A 22,726-nucleotide genomic window follows, 5' to 3' on the forward strand; every position below is an offset into this window, starting at 1 on the left:
TTTGGGCCTTGTATTTAGGGCTCCATAATGTAGGTAGGGTACCCTAGAAATATAGGATTTTTCAGCCCTTGTATTTTAGGGCACCTAGACTAGTTTTTGTATTAGGGGTAGTTTTGTAATTTCACATGCACTAAGTGGATATTTGATGTGTGTGGTTGGAAATAAATTTAATTGAATTGGTAGAAGCCCAATCCAATTAAATTTTAGAGGGGGAGGTGAGCATTTGCTTACTACACCCCATTGCCACATCATATAGTCACACTTTGTGCATGTTCTTCATGCTTTTCATGCCTCATGACACCTAAGCACACTTAGTGGAGAATCTTGGAATTGATCTTGGATTAGTGGGCTGAACCATAACTAAAATTCACTAATCATAATTGGTGAAATTTTGGCTCCAAAGTTTGGCTCCACAAATTCAATTTCAAATTCAAGTGAAATTTGAATTTCCCTCCAATTTTGTGTGACACTTAGGCTATAAATAGAGGTCATGTGTGTGCATTTTTTTCAACTTTGATCATTTGAATATTAAAATTCAGATTTCAAAGCTCATTTAGAGCACAAAATTTCGTGCTCTTCTCTTCCTCTCCCTTCATTCATCTCCTTCTTCCTCCAAGCTCTTATCCATGGCCTCCTATGGTGGTGAGCTTCTTCTAGACTCATCTTCTCCTTGAAGTGGCGTCTCCTCTCTCTCTTCCTTTCTTCATTCCGCTGCCATTCATCTTCCAAGAAGCAAAGGAATCCATTGATGAAGAAGATCCTAGGCCTACAAGCTCCAATGGAGCTTGCATCAGGATGGAGGCAGAGGACACGCAGGAAGCTGCGGCCACACCTGAGAGATCTCTTGAGGCAACTTCTGAGCTCCCAGCATAAGGGGAGCACATACCCTCACCTCAGCCTGCAACAGAACCTTCCACTCTTGCCTTGGACTTATCAAAGGGTCAAATGGCTCCAGTCCTGACACTATACACTTCTCCTCCAACTACTCCAGTACTTCATCTGACAGATGATGAGGATGGTCAGACACAGGATACACAAGACCAGTCACAGGAATTTTAAATTCCTGATGATTTTGTTTTGTTTGTTGTTGCTTTTCAGATTATTATTATTATTATTATAATTATGGTTTTATTACAATATTTCCTTTATGTCTATATACACTGCTAGTTTTATTTATGATTAGTTGATTTGCTCATCCTGAAGCATTTTGAACAGTTTAACTTGGTTTTTAATGATATGGCAGTGAAGCACTTTCATTGATTTGTGAAAATGGTTGTATGCTTTTATTTTGAATTGAATACATGATTCTGATGGAGTTTGTGTTCCTTTTCATGAGTTTGAACAAGTGTGTATGTTAGACAAAGAAAGAACAAGAATGTGAACTTGCACTATGAGTGAATGACTAGCTGTGAGTAATAATCTTTACATGAATCTCTGAATTTTAGAATGAAATGTATAAATGAGTGATGTGCCATCATTTTCTTCTATTTTCTAAACCCTTTATGCACCATTTTAATCATTGATTGGTCTTAATTGTCAATTAATTAGGCAGTTTTATTATTTGGGCTCATTTAACTAATTTGATGTTTTTAATCTAATTTCAAGAATTAATGAAACATTGGGCTTAATTCGGATTTTGGTGGTGGACTTGAAGAGGGCAAATAAAGCAGCGCTTACCTTAGTTAATTTCTAATTCGGAAATTTCGCAATTTTATTTTATGTGGTTCAGTGTTTATTTCGTTTTGGGCCAGAGTATTGTAATAGGGCCCAGTGACTTTGAGTGACTCTTTTTAAATAGCATCCTTGGGATTCGTGCAAGGCTATTCTGTTAAGTTATTCATTATTCACAACTTTGTTTAGGGTTTGACGTTTTTCTGCTTGAATGCTACTGTTTCGTTCTTAATGCAATTTTCCATTTTCTGCTTCTAATAACAATTTTGTTCTTGTTTCTTCTTCTACTTTCATTTACGTTTCTGCTTCATTTATGTTTCTGCTTTTAGTTTCATTTGCATTTTCTGTTTGAATCTATGGAAGGCTAGATTTTCTGGTGTTGTTTCCTTTTGAGGATGAAGCCCAACTCTCTTTGATGTTTCGTTTATAATGTGGCTTCCTGGCAGTTTCCCCTTCACCAGTTAACCCAAATTCGTGAACATTAATCAGTGCACGCTTCGTGTTCGATTAATTGCCTCTGAGCCTAACTTGCGTTCATGCTTCATGGACGAAGGGCTAACTGGTGTATGTGTTGCCTAATCACGTATTGACAACCCTAAGTTGATTTTTGCTTAGTAAATTGAAATAGGGTTGGATTAAGTGGTTAACTGTTAGGGACGAATTCTCCATAACCCAGGATAAGAGAATGGCTTCTGAATCAGAGGAAACAACCCATTTTTAATATTAGTAGTTTCGTATTCCAGTTTACTTGTTATGTCCTTTAAATCACAAAACAAACAAACCTCCCCAATCGTTACTATTACTGCAAGTGTATTATGAACATTTGGTTTATCATTGCTAGTTGGGAAATGACCTAGGATCACTTCCTAGGTACTGCATTTTCATGTTTATTTGATTTGGGTACGGCCTCGATCAAAGGTTCATAATAGCTAGTGTCGTGTTAGTGTTTAAGTCTTTCGTGTTTTATGTTTAATTGTTAGTATTGTGTTAGTATGTGTGTTGGTGTTGTTTAGTGTCCTGGTATTTTGTTTAGAGTGTGTTTTGTTTCAGTTTTCCTATTAAGCGCTTCCCCTGTTTCAGTTTTGGGTGTTTTGCTGTGAATAGTGTTTTGCGACGGACTTAGCTACCCCTTTTGTCTGCGGCAAAATAGAGTAGTAGTAGAAATCATGTAGCGACGGATTTTAATGACCACCCATGCTGAATTATTTTGGATTTTTTGTTTTAGTAGCTAGGGTTGTTATTTTTGGCTGAATTTTTTTGTGGTAACTTCTTTCAATCCATATTTAGTAGCAACTTTTGTGTTTGTCAAAACTTCAAACGGCCATAACTTTTGCTCCGGTTATCAGAATCGCAATTATTATATATGTATTTGGGGTAGAAAAAAATTTCCTACGCCGTGGTAGTTGGCCAAAGGCCGGCTGAGGTCTCCATCGTCCAAAAATAGTGATTCTGTCAAAAGTTTTTTATTTTTCAAGTTTTATTCACTTATTTTTCTTAACCTACCATTTTTAGCTTCCATAGTTAGACTTTGAATTTTTGACTGAAATTTTTTGTGCTATCTTCTAATCATTTTATAAGGTTGCTCACAAAATTTCAAGTCATTTGGATATCATTTGAGGGTAGTTGTAGTTCAAACCTACACCTTTATTTACATGACAAGGCAACTAGTTGTGCATGCTGAATGTAATGTATGACTAGAGGCAATCCATCTGACTTACAACCCTTTCATCCTGAGATAGATAGGACATTTCATAGATTAGTTAGGCATCATTTTATACCTCTTGATCATCCTAAGCATTCCATTACTGGCGAATCTGTGCATTCTGTTATTGGTGATTTTGAACATCCTGATTTTGAGCATTATAATTTTGAGCATTCTGATTCTGAGCATTCTGATTTTGAACATTTTGAGAACATGGCAAAACCTCCACCCCGTGAGAGGACTCTAAGGGAAATGGCTGCACCTGATTTCACCTATGAAAGCTTGTGCATCCAATACCCTGATGAGGATGTCCCAAATGTTCTTAAAACTGGACTGATCCATTTGCTTCCAAAGTTTCATGGCCTTGCAGGTGAAGACCCGCACAAACATCTGAAAGAATTTCATATTGTCTGCTCCACCATGAAACCCCCAGATGTCCAAGAGGATCACATATTTCTGAAGGCTTTTCCTCATTCTTTAGAGGGAGTGGCAAATGACTGGCTGTATTACCTTGCTCCAAGGTCCATCACGAGCTGGGATGACCTTAAGAGAGTATTCTTAGAAAAAAATTTCCCTGCTTCCAGGACCACAGCCATCAGGAAGGATATCTCAGGTATTAGACAACTCAGTGGAGAGAGCCTGTATGAATACTGGGAGAGATTTAAAAAACCGTGCCAGTTGGCCTCACCATCAGATTTTCAGAGCAGCTGCTTCTCCAGTATTTTTATGAAGGACTCAGTAATTTGGAGAGAAGTATGATAGATGCCGCCAGTAGTGGAGCCCTTGGAGACATGACTCCTACTGAAGCCAGAAATTTAATTGAGAAGATGGCTTCCAACTCCCAACAGTTTAGTGCCAAAAATGATGCTATAGTCATTAGAGGAGTGCATAAGGTAGCTACAAACTTAGCTGCATCATCTGAAACTAAGAAGCTTGAAGGCAAACTGGATGCATTGGTTAACTTGGTAACCCAGCTAGCCTTGAACCAGAAATTTGTACCTGTCGCAAGGGTCTGTGGTTTGTGCTCCTCTGCTGACCACCATACAGACCTTTGCCCTTCCATGCAGCAACCTGGAGCAATTGAGCAGCCCGAAGCTTATGCTGCAAACATTTACAATAGAACTCCTCAACCTCAGCAACAAAATCAGCCACAACAGAACAATTATGACCTCTCCAGCAACAGATACAACCTTGGATGGAGGAATCACCCTAATCTCAGATGGTCTAGCCCTCAGCAACAACAACAGCAGCCTGCTCCTTCCTTCCAAAATGCTGCTGGCCCAAGCAGACCATACATTCCTCCACCAATCCAACAACAGCAACAGTCCCAGAAACAACCAACAGTTGAGGCTCCTCCGCAACCTTCCCTCGAAGAACTTGTGAGGCAAATGACCATGCAAAACATGCAGTTTCAACAAGAGACCAGAGCCTCCATTTAGAGCTTAACCAATCAGATGGGACAATTGGCTACACAATTAAATCAACAACAGTCCCAGAATTCCGACAAGCTGCCTTCTCAATCTGTCCAAAATCCGAAAAATGTCAGTGTCATTTCATTGAGGTCGGGAAAGCAGTGTCAAGGACCTGAACCCGTAGCACCTTCCTCATCTGCAAATGAGCCTGCTAAACTACACTCTACTCCAGAAAAAGGTGATGACAAAAATTTACCTAACAATTTCTGTGCAGGTGAATCTTCCACTGGTAATTTTGATTTGCAGAAGCAGCACATCCCTCCTCTTCCATTCCCTCCAAGAGCAGTTTCCAACGAAAAATGGAAGAGGCAGAGAAAGAGATCTTGGAAACATTTTGAAAAGTAGAGATAAACATACCTCTACTGGATGCAATAAAGAAAATTCCAAGATATGCTAAATTCATGAAGGAGCTATGCACTAATAAGCGGAAGCTTAAAGGAAGTGAACGAATTAGCATGGGCAGAAATGTCTCCGCATTGATTGGTAAATCTATTCCCCAAATTTCTGAAAAATGTAAAGATCTAGGTACATTCAGCATACCTTGTATTATAGGGAATAGTAAGTTTGACAATGTCATGCTAGATTTAGGAGCTTCTGTTAGTGTTATGCCTCTGTCTATTTTTAATTCTCTATCTCTAGGTCCCTTGCAGTCAACTGATGTAGAAATTCATTTAGCTAATAGAAGTGTTGCCTATCCTGTTGGCTTCATAGAAGATGTCTTAGTTAGAGTTGGTGAACTTCCCTGTTGATTTTTATATTTTGAATATGGAAGATGGATTTTCTCAAGGATCAGTTCCCATGATTCTAGGCAGACCCTTTATGAAAACTGCTAGAACTAAGATAGATGTATATGTAGGCACACTATCCATGGAGTTTGGTGATATAACTGTTCATTTTAATATTCTGGATGCTATGAAATACCCATCTGAAGATATTTCTGTATTTCGTGCTGAAATAATTGACCATTTTGTTGATGAATACATGACTGATCTTTACTCTAATCTGCATGCCTCTCACTCTTCATGCATTGAGTCTGAAATTGTGCTTGATCATATGTCTGAATTTGATGCTGAGAGTGAATCTGAAAGTGATATTGATTGCATGTCTGGTGGTGGTGTTTTACCTCTCGATATTGATTTTATAAAGTCAGATAGGACTAACCAAGTTTCAGGAAGTACACATACCTCTGACTTTCTTTATGAGATACAGGCTGAGAAACCATCTCCTTCTACCACTATCCAACCAACCACACCAGAATTGAAGCCTCTGCCATCAAATTTAAAATACGCTTACTTGGATGATAGCAAAAGTTTTCCAGTGATTATATCTGCCTCCCTTGTTGATGAGCAAGAGGAGAAGTTGTTGTCTGTTCTCAAGAAGCATAAAAAGGCTATAGCCTGGACCCTGGCGGACATTCCTGGTATTAGCCCATCCACATGTATGCATCGAATAAATTTAGAGGATGGAGCTAAACCAGTAAGACAGCCACAGAGAAGACTCAACCCGATGATTCTTGATGTAGTGAAGAAGGAGATAACCAAGCTTTTGCAAGCTGGAATCATTTATCCTATCTCCGATAGCCAATGGGTGAGTCCCGTCCAGGTAGTCCCGAAGAAGACCGGCCTCAGAGATAAGAAATGAGAAGGAGGAGCTGATTCCTACTCGGGTGCAGAACAGTTGGAGAGTCTGCATTGACTATAGGAGGCTGAACCAGGTTACCAAAAAGGACCATTTTGCCCTGCCATTCATTGACCAGATGCTTGAACGCCTGGCAGGTAAATCTCACTACTGTTTCCTTGATGGTTTTTCTGGTTATATGCAAATTACTAATGCTCCTGGGGATCAGGAAAAGACCACATTCACCTGCCTCTTCGGCACTTTTGCCTATAGGAGGATCCCTTTCGGCCTGTGCAATGCCCCTTGTACCTTCCAACGGTGCATGATTAGTATTTTCAGTGATTTCTTAGAAAATTGCATAGAGGTGTTTATGGATGATTTCAATGTGTATGGATCCTCTTTTGATGGTTGTTTGGATAGTTTGGAAAAAGTTTTGAATAGATGCATTGAAACTAACCTTGTTCTAAATTTTGAAAAATGTCATTTTATGGTTGAGCAAGGTATAGTTTTAGGCCACATTATTTCACAATTGTCTTACCCCTCTTGTGTGCGAGAGGTGCGATTTTTTCTTGGTCATGCAGGATTCTACAAGCACTTTATAAGGGATTTTAGCAAAGTAGCCCTTCCACTGTCCAACTTGTTGCAAAAGGAGGTGGAGTTTGACTTTAATGACAGATGCAAAGAGGCTTTTGATTGCCTCAAAAGAGCGCTGACTTCCACCCCCATCATCCAGGCACCCGATTGGACAACCCCTTTTGAGCTTATGTGTGATGCATCAAATTATGCATTAGGGGCTGTCCTTGCTCAGAAAATTGATAAATTGCCTAGGGTGATATACTATGCTTCTAGGACTTTAGATGCTGCCCAAGCGAATTATACTACTACTGAGAAGGAGCTTCTAGCCATAGTTTTTGCTCTTGAAAAATTTCAATCTTATTTGCTTGGTACCCGCATTATTGTTTATACTGACCATGCAGCTCTAAAGTACTTGTTGAAGAAGGCTGGTTCTAAGGCTAGGTTGATCCGATGGATGCTCTGGCTCCAAGAGTTTGACTTGGAGATCCGTGATAGGAGCGGAGCACAAAATTTAGTTGCTGACCATTTGAGTCGGAACGAAAGTGTAACGGATGCAGATTCACCCATTCGAGATGATTTCCCGGATGGTCATTTGTATATACTGTATAGTATTTCTGACTCTCTTTCTACTCCCTGGTTCGCTAACATTGTCAATTATTTAGTTGCTTCTGTTTTTCCTCCCTCAGCATCTAAGGCCCAAAAAGATAAAACTAAAAGTGATGCTTTGTATTTTATTTGGGATGATCCCTACTTGTGGAAATTGTGCAGTGATCAGGTAATTAGACGATGCATTCCATATCATGAGACTGACTCAGTCCTGCAGTTATGTCATTCTTCCGCACCGGGAGGTTGATCGAGGCCGCACCCGAATCAAATAAACATGAAAATGTAGTAACTAGGAAGTGATCCTAGGTCGTTTCCCAACGAGCAATGACAAACCAAATGTTCATAATATACTTGCGTAGTAACAGTAACGATTGGGGGGGTTTGTTTGTTTCGTGATTAAAGAGCAGAACATGTAAACTGGAATTTTAAACTACTAATATTAAAAACGGGTTGTTTCCTCTGATTCAGAAGCCATTCTCTTATCCTGGGTTATGGAGAATTCGTCCCTAACAGTCAACCACTTAATCCAACCCTATTTCAATTTACTAAGCGAAAATTAACTTAGGGTTTTCAATACGTGATTAGGCACCACATACACCAGTTAGCCCTTCGTCCATTAAGCATGAACACAAGTTAGGCTCAGAGGCAATTAATCAAACACGAATCGTGCACTGATTAATATTCACGAATTTGGGATAACTGGTGAAGGGAAAACTGCCAGGAAACCACATTACAAGCGAAACCTCAAAGAGAGTTGGGCTTCGTCCTCAAAAGGAAACAACACCAGAAAATCTAGCCTTCCATGGATTCAAATAGAAAACGCAAATGAAACATGAAGCAGAAACGTAAATGAGAGTAGAAGAAGAAGCAAGAACGAAATTGTAATTAGAGGTAGAAAACGTAAAATTGCATTATGTGAACAGTAGCATCAAAGCAGAAAACGTAAAAACCCTAAAACCAAAGCTCTGAATAATGAATAGCATGAAAGAATGCCTTGCACGAATCCCAAGGCTGCTATTTAAAAAGAGTCACTCAAAGTCACTGGGCCCTATTACAATACTCTGGCCCAAAACGAAATAAACACTAAACAACATAAAATAAAATTGCAAAATTTCCTAATTAGAAATTAACTAAGGTAAGCGCTGCTTTATTTGCCCTCTTCAAGTCCATAACCAAAATCCGGATTAAGCCCAATGTTTCATTAATTCCTGAAATTAGATTAAAAACATCAAATTAGCTAAATAGGCCCAAATAATAAAACTGCCTAATTAATTGACAATTAAGACCAATGAGTAATTAAAATGGTGCAAAAAGGGTTTAGAAAATAGAAGAAATTGATGGCACATCAAAACCCCCCATACTTAGCCTTTTGCACTCCTGGGCAAAATGAAACAAAGAACAAAATCTAAGGATATCAAAGAGAGACAAACGAAAACATTCACATATTTCTCAATGAACATCAAGGAATGAAAGTAATGGGTGACATCTAACATAAGGAGATCTGAAAAGTCAAGACATTCATGAAAATCATCCAAGCAACCCAATCATGGAAAAATGGTTAATCAGCTCAAGAATGAAAAGTGATAAAGCCTCACAAGATATACACTCTATCTCTCAAGTGTCTAGGCTACTATTTACCCTCAAAGCACCCAAGAAAACAAACACCACATAAACTTGGCAAGATTCTAAAATTGACAATCAACCCATAAACACAAGCACATGAGGATCAAAAGGTCTTTTAAGGTTGTAATGGGGCCAAGGACAAGGTATGGAAAAATATGGAATAAGTGGCTAAATCCCAAAGGAATAGAGGAGCAATGGGGAATAAGTGCATAATAAGAAAAAAAAAATAAGAAAATAAAAAGAAGTAAAGATAAAATTTAAACATAAAGAGTAGAACCAAAAGTCTCATCATTCTTTTGCCATTTAAGATCTTATTCACTCAACTTTATTGCTTTTTTTTTCGATTTTTTTTTTACTCTATATCCTTTGAGAAACAACATTTCATTCAGCATGTCCAACATTTAACCAATATACAATGTACATCAAGTATGACCCAAAATACATCATGAAGTATAGCCAACAAAACAAGTTATCCAATGAAACAAAAACCCCCCCACACTTATTCCCAAAACAATTCCAAAGCTCCAAAATTCCTTAAGGATATGGTGATATCATGGTTTTTCACTTAAGGCTTGTAGTGAGCTTCAAAACAAGGAAAGAGAAACAAGGCTCAAAAGGGCTATCAAAGGAATTAATTCAAGGTAAGTCCATTTGGCTAGAAGCTTATAAGAACAAAATTGCCTCAATCATTTCCAAATATGCATGTGAATTAGGACGCATCAACAAGAATCAAGCCAAGGCTATTGTGCAAGAAATCAATGGGGCAAAACACACCAAATGATTATGATGATGGATGGCTCAAATTCTCACAAAGGTAAACTCATCACTTTCAAATTGAGTTTCAAAACTATCATGACATGTAGAGAAGAATCAAGGATTTCAAGTCACAAAATGTCAAGAACTTTTATTTTCAAAACAATTACCCATTTCTTGAACATATCCTATAATTCAAAGAAAAACATGCAAAGTCGTACATGCACACAAAATTGACCCAAAATATTAAACTAAAAATCTGACGAAACTAACAACATTAACAAATTAACACAACTAACAAATTAACAAAACCAACAAAACTAGCAAAACCAAAGAACACTCCCCCCCCCCATACTTAAACAACACATTATCCTCAATGTAGCACAATTAAAAGATTAAAAACAATTAAATCATCAAATAGAATCGGACAAGTGTAATAAAAGCAAAGAAGGAGATAGGAAAAGAAAAACTCCCTAAGTCATGGTGGAGGAAGAGTAGGGTGGGGTAAGGAAGTCTCTTCCACCACTACGTCCACTAAAGAAGGGTTCGTGAGGAATGGCTTAAGTCGATGTCCGTTGACCTTGAAGCTCTTATTTGTGGAGTCGCTTTTGATCTCAACTGTACCATAAGGAAAAACATTAGTAACAACAAAAGGACCAATCCACTCAGACCTAACTTACCACTCATGAGTCCAAGCCTAGAATTATACAATAACACTTTTTGCCCAACCACGAAGTCTTTTTTAAGTATCATGCTATCATGGGACTTCTTGGTCTTTTCTTTGTAGAACTTGGCATTCTCGTAGGCTTCTAGGCGGATTTCATCTAACTCACTCAGTTGCAACTTTCTTTCCTCACCAGCTTGATCCATAGAGAAGTTGCAAGTCTGCACTGCCCAGTAAGCTTTGTGCTCAATTTCCACTGGAAGATGACATGCCTTTCCAAAGACAACCCGATAAGGAGACATTCCTATGGGTGCTTTGTAGGCAGTCCGATGTGCCCAGAGAGCATCATCAAGCCTGGTACTCCAATCTTTCCTGCTTGGCTGCACAATCTTCTCTAAAATTCGCTTGATTTCTCGGTTAGAAATTTCTGCCTGTCCATTGGTCTGGGGGTGGTATGGTGTGGATACCCTGTGTACCACCCCGTACTTTTTAAGCAGGGCATGCATTGTCCTGTTGCAAAAATGGGTTCCTTGATCACTAACAATTGCTTTAGGTACTCCAAACCTGCAAAACAGATTAGACCTGACAAAGTCTGCAACAACTTTAGCATCATTAGTTCTAGTGGGCTTGGCTTCCACCCATTTTGAAACATAGTCAACTGCAAGGAGAATGTAAACATAACCAAAAAAGACAGGAAAAGGACCTATGAAATCTATACCCCAGACATCAAACACCTCACAGAATAGCATAGGTTGCTGAGGCATTTGTTGTCGCCATGTAAGTGTATTTCCTGCTCTCTGACACTGCTCACAAGTGCTGCAGATCTTCCACGCATCTTTAAAGATGGTAGGCCAATAAAAACCACAATCAAACACTTTGCGAGCTGTCCTTTGAACACCCAGATGACCTCCCGGTGCGGAAGAATGACAAAACTGCAGGACTGAGTCAGTCTCATGATCTGGAATGCACTGTCTAATGACCTGATCACTGCACAATTTCCACAAGTAGGGGTCATCCCAAATAAAATGCTTAGCATCACTTTTAATTTTATCTTTTTGGGCCTTACATGCTATGGGAGGAAAAACAGAAGCAACTAAATAATTGACAATATTAGCAAACCAGGGAGTAGAAAGAGAGTCAGAAATACTATACAGTATATACAAATGATCATCCGGGAAATCATCCCGAATAGGTGAATCTGCATCAGATACACGTTCGATCCGACTCAAATGATCAGCAACTAGATTTTGTGCTCCGCTCCTATCACGGATCTCCAAGTCAAACTCTTGGAGCCAGAGCATCCATCGGATCATCCTAGCCTTAGAATCAGCCTTCTTCTACAAGTACTTTAAAGTTGCATGGTCAGTATAAACAATAATGCGGGTACCAAGCAAATAAGATCGAAATTTTTCAAGAGCAAAAACTATGGCTAGAAGCTCCTTCTCAATAGTAGTATAATTCGCTTGGGCAGCATCTAAAGTCCTAGAAGCATAGTATATCACCCTGGGCAATTTATCAATTTTCTGAGCAAGGACAGCCCCCAATGCATAATTTGATGCATCACACATAAGCTCAAAAGGGGTTGTCCAGTCGGGTGCCTGGATGATGGGGGTGGTAGTCAGCGCTCTTTTGAGGCAATCAAAAGCCTCTTTGCATCTGTCATTAAAGTCAAACTCCACCTCCTTTTGCAACAAGTTGGAAAATGGAAGGGCTACTTTGCTAAAATCCCTTATAAAGCGCCTGTAGAATCCTGCATGACCAAGAAAAGATCGCACCTCTCGCACACAAGAGGGGTAAGGCAATTGTGAAATAACAGAAATTTTTGCAGGATCTACTTCAATACCCTTATTGGAAATAATGTGGCCTAAAACTATACCTTCCTCAACCATAAAATGACATTTTTCAAAATTTAGAACAAGGTTAGTTTCAATGCATCTATTCAAAACTTTTTCCAAACTATTCAAACAACCATCAAAAGAGGATCCATATACAGTGAAATCATCCATAAACACCTCTATGCAATTTTCTAAAAAATCACTGAAAATACTAATCATGCACCGCTGAAAGGTACCAGGGGCAATGCATAGGCCGAAAGGCATCCTCCTATAGGCAAAAGTGCCGAAGGGGCAGGTGAATGTGGTCTTTTCCTGATCCTCAGGAGCAATAGAAATTTGCATATAACCTGAAAAACCATTAAGGAAACAGTAGTGGGATTTACCTGCCAGGCATTCAAGCATCTGGTCAATGAATGGCAGGGAAAATGGTCCTTTTTGGTAACCTGGTTCAGCCTCCTATAACCAATGCAGACTCTCCAACTGTTCTGCACCCGAGTAGGAATTAGCTCCTCCTTCTCATTTTTTATCACTGTGAGGCCGGTCTTATTCGGGACTACCTGGACGGGACTCACCCATTGGCTGTCGGAGATAGGATAAACGATTCCAGCTTGCAAAAGCTTGGTTATCTCCTTCTTCACTACATCAAGAATCACCGGGTTGAGTCTTCTCTGTGGCTGTCTTACTGGTTTAGCTTCATCCTCTAAATTTATTCGATGCATACATGTGGATGGGCTAATACCAGGAATGTCCGCCAGGGTCCAGCCTATAGCCTTCTTATGCTTCTTGAGAACTGACAACAACTTCTCCTCTTGCTCATCAGCAAGGGAGGCAGATATAATCACTAGAAAACTCTTGCTATCATCCAAGTAAGCGTATTTTAAATTTGATGGCAGAGGCTTCAATTTTGGTGTGGTCGGCTGGACAGTGGTAGAAGGAGATGGTTTCTCAGCCTTTACCTCATAAAGAAAGTCAGAGGTATGTGTACTTCCTGAAACATGGTTAGTCCTATCTGACTCTATAAAATCAATCTCAAGAGGTAAAACACCACCACCAGACATGCAAACAATATCACTCTCAAATTCACTCTCAGATTCACTCTCAGCATCAAATTCAGACATATGATCAAGTACAATTTCAGACTCAATGCATGAAGAGTGAGAGGCATGTAGATTAGAATAAAGATCAGTCATGTATTCATCAACAACATGGTCAATTATTTCAGCAGATGGGTATTTCATTGCATCCAGAATATTAAAATGAACAGTTATATCACCAAACTCCATGGATAGTGTGCCTGCATAAACATCTATCTTAGTTCTAGCAGTTTTCATAAAGGGTCTGCCTAGAATGATGGGAACTGATCCTTGAGAAAATCCATCTTCCATATTCAAAATATAAAAATCAACATGGAAAATCAGTTCACCAACTCTAACTAAGACATCTTCTATGAAACCAACAGGGTAGGCAACACTTCTATTAGCTAAATGAATTACCACATCAGTTGACTGCAAGGGACCTAGAGATAGAGAATTAAAAATAGACAGAGGCATAACACTAACAGAAGCTCCTAAATCTAGCATGGCACTGTCAAACTTACTATTCCCTATAATACAAGGTATGCTGAATGTACCTGGATCTTTGCATTTTTCAGGAATTTGAGGAACAGATTTACCAATCAATGCGGAGACATTTCTGCCCATGCTAATCTGTTCACTTCCTTTAAGCTTCCAATTATTAGTGCACAGCTCCTTCAAGAATTTGACATATCTTGGAATTTGCTTTATTGCATCCAACAGAGGTATGTTTACCTCTACTTTTCTAAACATGTCCAAGATCTCTTTCTCTGCCTCTTCCATTTTTTTGTTGGAAACTGCTCTTGGAGGGAATGGAAGAGGGGGAATGTGCTGCTTCTGCAAATCAGAATTACCTGTGGAAGAAGATTCACCTGCACAGAAATGGTTAGGTAAATTTTTGTCATCACCTTTTTCTGGAGTAGAGTGAAGTTTGGCAGGTTCATTTGCAGATGAGGAAGGTGCTACGGGTTGAGGTCCTTGACACTGCTTTCCCGACCTCAATGAAATGGCACTGACATTTTTGGGATTTTGGACAGCTTGAGAAAGCAGCTTGTCAGAATTCTGGGACTGTTGTTGATTCAATTGGGTAGCCAATTGTCCCATCTGATTGGTTAAGCTCTGAATGGAGGCTCTGGTCTCTTGCTGAAACTGCATGTTCTGCATAGTCATTTGCCTCACAAGTTCTTCGAGGGAAGGTTGTGGAGGGGCCTCAACTGTTGGTTGTTTCTGGGGTTGTTGCTGTTGTTGGATTGGTGGAGGAATGTATGGTCTGCTTGGGCCAGCAACATTTTGGAAGGAAGGAGCAGGCTGCTGTTGTTGTTGCTGAGGGCTGGACCATCTGAGGTTAGGGTGATTCCTCCATCCAGGGTTGTATTTGTTGCTGGAGAGGTCATAATTGTTCTGCTGTGGTTGATTTTTTTGCTGAGGTTGAGGAGGTCTATTGTAAATATTTGCAGCATAAGCTTCAGGCTGCTCGATTGCTCTAGGTTGCTGCATGGAAGGGCAAAGGTCTGTATGGTGGTCAGCAGAGGAGCACAAACCACAAACCCTTGCAACAGGTACAGATTTCTGATTCAAGGCCAGCTGGGTTACCAAGTTAACCAATGCATTCAGTTTTCCTTCAAGCTTCTTAGTCTCAGATGATGCAGCTGAGTTTGTAGCTACCTCATGCACTCCTTTAATGAATATGGCATCATTTCTGGCGCTAAACTGCTGAGAGTTGGAAGCCATCTTCTCAATTAAATTTCTGGCTTCAGCAGGAGTCATGTCTCCAAGGGCTCCACCACTGGCAGCATCTATCATACTTCTCTCCATATTACTGAGTCCTTCATAAAAATATTGGAGAAGAAGCTGCTCCGAAATCTGATGGTGAGGGCAACTGGCACATAGTTTTTTAAATCACTCCCAGTACTCATACAGGGTCTCTCCACTGAGTTGTCTAATACCTGAGATATCTTTCCTGATGGCTGTGGTCCTGGAAGCAGGGAAAATTTTTTCTAAGAATACTCTCTTAAGGTCATCCCAGCTCGTGATGGACCTTGGAGCAAGGTAATACAACCAGTCCTTTGTCACACCCTCCAGAGAATGAGGAAAAGCCTTCAGAAATATGTGATCCTTCTGGACATCTGGGGGTTTCATGGTGGAGCAGACAATATGAAATTCCTTCAAATGTTTGTGCGGGTCTTCACATGCAAGGCCATGAAACTTTGGAAGCAAATGAATCAGTCCAGTTTTAAGAACATATGGGACATCCTCATCAGGGTATTGGATGCACAAGCTTTCGTAGGTGAAATCAGGTGCAACCATTTCCTTTAGAGTCCTCTCACGGGGTGGAGGTTGTGCCAAGTTCTCAAAATGTGCAAAATCAGAATGCTCAGAATCAGAATGCTCAAAATTATAATGCTCCAAATCAGGATGTTCAAAATCACCAATAACAGAATGCACAAATTCACCAGTAATGGAATGCTCAGGATGATCAAAAGGTATAAAATGATGCCTAACTAATCTATGAAATGTCCTATCTATCTCAGGGTCAAAGGGTTGTAAGTCAGATGGATTGCCTCTAGTCATACACTACATTCAGCATGCACAAGTAGTTGCCTTGTCATGTAAATAAAGGTGCAGGTTTGAACTACAGCTACCCTCAAATGATATCCAAATGAGTTGAAATTTTGTGAGAAACCTTATAAAATGATGAGAAGATAGCACAAAAAAATTCCAGACAAAAATTCAAAGTCTAACTATGAAAGCTAAAATTGGTGGGTTAAGAAAAATAAGTGAATAAAACTTGAAAAATAAAAAACTTTTGACAGAATTGCTTTTTTTGGACGATGGAGACCTCAGCCGGCCTATGGCGGGCTGCCATGGCGTAGGAAATTTTTTTCTACCCCAAATGCATATATAATAATTGCGATTCTGATAACCGGAGCAAAAGTTATGGCCGTTTGAAGTTTTGACAAACACAAAATTTGCTAGTTTTTTGGAACTTTCAAATCTGACCAAACTAAAGGCTCTAGCTATTTTTCCCACAAAATATAGATTAAAAGATGTTACCACAAAAAATTTCAGCCAAAAATAACAACCCTAGCTACTAAAACAAAAAATCACAAATAATTCAGCATGGGTGGTCGCTAAAATCCGTCTCTAATTGATTTCTACTACTACTCTGTTTTGCCGCAAGCAAAAGTGGTCGCTAAGTCCGTCGCAAAACACTTTTCACAGCAAAATACCAGGACACTAAACAACACTAACACACATACTAACACAATACTAACAATTAAACATAAAACACGAAAGGGTTAAACACACAACACTAGCTAGCTATTATGAACCTTTGGACACTGCTCCCCGGCAACAGCGCCAAATTTGATCGAGGCCGCACCTGAATCAAATAAACATGAAAATACAGTAACTAGGAAGTGATCCTAGGTCGTTTCCCAACGAGCAATGACAAACCAAATGTTCATAATATACTTGAGCAGTAACAGTAACGATTGGGGGGGTTTGTTTGTTTCATGATTAAAAAGCAGAACAAGTAAACTGGAATTTTAAACTACTAATATTAAAAACGGGTTGTTTCCTCTGATTCAGAAGCCATTCTCTTATCCTGGGTTATGGAGAATTCGTCCCTAACAGTCAACCACTTAATCCAACCCTATTTCAATTTACTAAGCGAAAATCAACTTAGGGTTTTCAATACGTGATTAGGCACCACATACACCAGTTAGCCCTTTGTCATTAAGCATGAACACAAGTTAGGCTCAGAGGCAATTAATCGAACACGAAGCGTGCACTGATTAATATTCACAAATTTGGGATAACTGGTGAAGGGAAAACTGCCAGGACACCACATTAAAAGCGAAACCTCAAAGAGAGTTGGGCTTCGTCCTCAAAAGGAAACAACACCAGAAAATCTAGCCTTCCATGGATTCAAATAGAAAACGCAAATGAAACATGAAGCAGAAACGTAAATGAAACAGAAACGTAAATGAGAGTAGAAGAAGCAAGAACGAAATTGTAATTAGAAGTAGAAAACGTAAAATTGCATTACGTGAACAGTAGCATCAAAGCAGAAAACGTAAAAACCCTAAAACCAAAGCTCTGAATAATGAATAGCATGATAGAATGCCTTGCACGAATCCCAAGGCTACTATTTAAAAAGAGTCACTCAAAGTCACTGGGCCCTATTACAATACTCTGGCCCAAAACGAAATAAACACTGAACAACATAAAATAAAATTGCGAAATTTCCTAATTAGAAATTAACTAAGGTAAGCGCTGCTTTATTTGCCCTCTTCAAGTCCAAAACCAAAATCCGGATTAAGCCCAATGTTTCATTAATTCCTGAAATTAGATTAAAAACATCAAATTAGCTAAATGGGCCCAAATAATAAAATTGCCTAATTAATTGACAACTAAGACCAATCAGTAATTAAAATGGTGCAAAAAGGGTTTAGAAAATAGAAGAAAATGATGGCACATCAGAGGTCATCTGGGTGTTCAAAGGACAACTCGCAAAGTGCTTGATTGTGGTTTTTATTGGCCCACCATCTTTAAAGATGTGTGGAAGATCTGCAGCACTTGTGAGCAGTGTCAGAGAGCAGGAAATACACTTACAAGGCGACAACAAATGCCTCAGCTGTTGGACCTTGTGGCCTCAATAATCTTAAGAGGGATAGGCTTAGAATGCAGAAGAAGCAGCAATAATCAATTTAACAATGTTCTTTAAACATGCAAGACACAATTGATTGCAACAAAATAACTAAGATAAGGGAAGAGAGAATGAAAACACGGTTTTATACTGGTTCGGCCACTTCCGGTGCCTACATCCAGTACTCAAGTGGGTTGCTTGAGTACTGGATGTAGGCACGGGAAGTGGCCAAACCAGTATAAAACTGTGTTTGCATTCTCTCTTCCCTTATCTTATTTATTTTGTTGCAATCAATTGTGTCTTGCATGTTTAAAGAACATTGTTAAATTGATTGTTGCTGCTTCTTTTGCATTCTAAGCCTATCCCTCTTAAGATTATTGAGGCCACAAGGTCCAACAAGTGGTATCAGAGCAGGATTCTTGTATAAAGTTTAAAAACTTCAAGAATAGATATGGCCTCAACCAAATTTCCATTTTCTGAGGAAAATTCTATCAATAGGCTCTTATGTTCAATGGTGATCATTGTTGGAAAACCCGAATGCAGATCTTTATAGAAGCCATAGATCTAAAGATATGGGAAGCCATTGAATTTGATTCATTTATTCCTACAATGGTAGAGAGAAATACAACTACATAAAAAAACTAGAGAAGAAAGAAGATGATGATGAAAGAAGAAAGAAGAAAGTTCCTCTTTAGCCCCAAAATGCTGAGTGCGATCAACTTGGGCACATGAGATTCAATTGTCCTGTGTTTAAAAGAAGAATGGAAAAATCCGACAAGATGAATTTCAAAGAGAAGAAAGAAAAGAAAGGATATATCACTTGGGAAGATAATGTCATAAATTATTCAAGTGATTCAGAGAAGAAAATCATAAGTCTGGGTATCATGATGAAAGACTATGAAAATGGAGAAGAGCAAAGTCGATACATTGATAGCAATTTCTCCAAACATATGGCATGCATCAAAGTTTATTCATATTTCTCTCCAAGATAAATGAATATGTGATTTATGGAGACAGCAAACGAGGGCCACATTTCTCCCCAAGAAAAGTGAATATGCGATATATGGAGACAACAAACAAAGGCCATTTGATCAACAACCCCAACAAGTAATATCAAATGATACCAACAGGTCACTTGTCTTTGATTGATTACTTTTGATGCTTGTTTTCTACTTGAGTTTAGACTGTTCTTGATGATTGTGATTGAATTTGATTGACTGTGTTTGATAATTGATTGATTGTATTTTTTATTGTGTGTTTGATTGTATTGTCTTTGATGTTTGTTCCTGATTGAGTTTTGGATTGTTTTTAAAGAATCTATTAAACTTTTCAAATTAGTTTCATGTTTTAAGAAAACTATTTCAAATTTAGAAAAGGAAATTTTGAAATTAAAATTTAAAATTTGAAATTTGAAAAGTTAAATTTGAAAATTGAAAATTAAAATTTGAAATTTGAAATTAAAATTTGGAAGTTGGAAGTTGGAAGTAGTTATTGGAAGTTGAAAGTTAAAAATGGAAGTTGGAAGTTGGAAGGGGAAGTTACTAAAAGTTGAAGTTAGAAGTTGGAATTTAAAATTTGAAATTTAAAATTTGAAATTTGAAAATTGAAATTTGAAATTTGAATTTTTTTAATAGAAATTATTGTGTATAGTTAGTTGATTTTTAATTTAATTTGAAATATTTGATGATTGATTGTATTTGATTGTGTTTGATTGATGTGTTATTGTACTTGTTTTTGCTTGATTAATATTGAATGATTGTTTTATTGTCTTTTGGTATCACTTGATTCTCATACATTGCAACAAGTGGTAACATCTTTCTCCTCTCTATTCATGATTTGTTTTTGATGTTGACAAAGGGGGAGAGAAAGATAAAAGATAAAATAGTAAGAAAAATTATCTATTGTTTATGAGACAATTTGTTTACATATGAAAAATATGAAATCTTGTTTATGAGACAATTTGTTTACATATGAAAAATATGAAATCTTCAACTGTCTCATATAATAAATCATTGCAAAACCAAGGGGGAGTAAACTATATGCAAATAGATATTTTTTCTTTGTTGTTGCTCCTAACCTACAGGTGGTTGTCATCATCAAAAAGGGGGAGAATGTAAATCATGAAGATTTTGATGATGTCAAGAAGAATTAAGAATTTGCTTGAGAAAGGGAGAGAATGTAAATCATGCAAGCTTTGATGGTGTTGAGAAGAAATCACATGTTTGTCATCATCAAAAAGGGGGAGAATGAGAATGTATGTATACATGATTTTGATGATGTCAAAAGAAGAATCAAACAAGGCTCATTTTGCTTCAAGATTAATACAATATTGTTTCAACAAACAAAGCCTTGATTCAAGATTTCTTCAAGATCAAGCCTTGCCTCACAATGAAAGGTTTCAAGTCATTCAAGGCACATGTAATCGATTACCAATGGTTTAAAAGTGAGTAATCGATTACACATCATATGTAATCGATTACCAGAGACTCTGAACGTTAGGAATTCAAATTTTAAATGAAGGATCACAACTGTTCAAGAAAAATAGCTGTGTAATCGATTACACTAATTCTGTAATCGATTACCAAAGAGGATTTTCAAGGAATATCGCCAACAATCACATCTTATCATTTGGATTTTGAATGGCCATCAAAGGCCTATATATATGTGTGACTTGGGAGGAAATTGAAGAGAGAGTTTTGCTTGGCAAAAATGTCTTATCCTCTCAAAAGACAATGAGAGAGATTCCAAAAGAACTTCATTGTCAAATGCTCTCTCAAAAGAAATCCTTGACCAAACACTTGCAAAATCTATAAGGATTCTTACATGATCTTCATTGTAATATTCTTCTCTTGAAGAGAGAATTCTTCTTCCATTCTTCTAATTCAATGAGATTGGTTAAGAGACTGTGAGTCTCTTGTTGTAAAGGATTCTTGAACACAAGGGATGGGTTGTCCCTGTGTGGTTCATTGTCATTGTAGAAGCAAATGACTTTGATGATGATCATGATGATTTGATGCAAATGATGCAAATGATTCAAGAATACAAGTCACAACATCAAGATGATCACTAGTATTTTAGGAAGGGAATTCCTAATTGATTTAGCAACAGGTTTGGCCAAGTAATTTGAGTTAAAATGTGTTTTTCAAGAGATTTACTCTCTGGTAATCGATTACCAGAGGATGTAATCGATTACCAGTGGCCAAAAATGGTTTACAACAGCTACTAAATATTTGAATTCAAATTTTACACAGTATAATCGATTACACCATATTGGTAATCGATTACCAGCAGTTAATAAACGTTTTAATTCAAATATTAAAGCCTGTAATCGATTACACAAATATTGTAATCGATTACTAGAGGAGATTTTCAGAAAATAACTTTCAAGAGTCACATCTATTCAAATGGTTTATGAATGGCCATCAAAGAGCTATTTATATGTGACTTGGAAACACAAATGAAGAGAGAGTTTTTGATTGCCCAAAAAGTTTTATCCTCTCAAAAGATTAAGAGAGTTTTTCTAAATTGAAATGTCTTATCCTCTCAATGATTCCTTGGTCAAACACTTGCATATTCAAATAATGAATTGTGATTGATCTTCATTGTACAATCTGTCTCTTTCAAGAGAGATTTCTTCTTCTTTTCTTTTTACTTCTGAAAAGGGGTTAAGAGACCGAGGGTCTCTTGTTGTAAAGGATTCCTGAACACAATGGAAGGGTTGTCCCTGTGTGATTCAGACTTTGTAAAAGGATTTTACAAAGAGAGTGGAAAATCTCAAGTGGGTTGCTTGAGGACTGGACGTAGGCACAGGAAGTGACCGAACCAATATAAATCAAGTTTGCATTTCTCTCTTCCCTTAAACTTCTTTAATTTATTGCTATTTATCTTTTGCCTTTAAAGAAGTTTATACTGAATTTCCTTTTGAGTAATTCATGTTAAGGGTGCATTGTTAATCTAAAAAAGAGAGAGCGAAATTTTAAATTGGGGAATAGTTCTTGTTATCTTAATTCAACCCCCCCCCCCCCCTTCTTAAGATAACTGAGGCCATTTGTCTAACAAGTGGTATCAGAGCAGGATTCTTGTATAAAGTTTAAAAACTTCAAGAATAGATACGGCCTCATCCAACTTTCCATTTCTTGAGGGAAATTCTATTAATAGGCCTCTTATATTCAATGGCGAGGGTTATCACTATTGGAAAACCCGAATGCAGATCCTTATTGAAGCCATAGATTTAAATATATGGGATGCCATTAAAGTTGGTCCTTTTATTCCTACAAAGGTAGTGGGAAATGCAATTATAGAAAAACCAAAAGAAGAATGGAATGATGATGAAAGAAGAAAGGTTCAATACAATTTAAAGGCCAAAAATATAATCACTTCTGCATTAGGCATGGATGAATTTTTTAGAGTCTCAAATTGTAAAATGCAAAAGAAATGTGGGATACATTGCAAGTAACCTATGAAGGCACAACTGATGTCAAGA

The 22,726-nt window shown here is 38.0% G+C and overlaps 2 non-coding genes and 1 pseudogene across 2 annotated transcripts; 1 reads left to right on the forward strand and 2 right to left on the reverse strand.

Annotated features, from left to right (window-relative positions):
• Nucleotides 1–22,726, reverse strand: part of LOC114411156 — a 198,289-nt pseudogene that overhangs the window by 75,781 nt on the left and 99,782 nt on the right.
• Nucleotides 3,965–4,069, reverse strand: LOC114413862. Its single transcript, XR_003667007.1, has one exon. It is a non-coding gene; the product is annotated as a small nucleolar RNA R71 (small nucleolar RNA).
• Nucleotides 15,454–15,560, forward strand: LOC114413848. The gene has a single exon (XR_003666993.1). It is a non-coding gene; the product is annotated as a small nucleolar RNA R71 (small nucleolar RNA).

The sequence above is a fragment of the Glycine soja genome, chromosome 5 (assembly GCF_004193775.1).
Source record: "Glycine soja cultivar W05 chromosome 5, ASM419377v2, whole genome shotgun sequence".
In the NCBI taxonomy this organism is placed as follows: Eukaryota; Viridiplantae; Streptophyta; class Magnoliopsida; order Fabales; family Fabaceae; genus Glycine; species Glycine soja.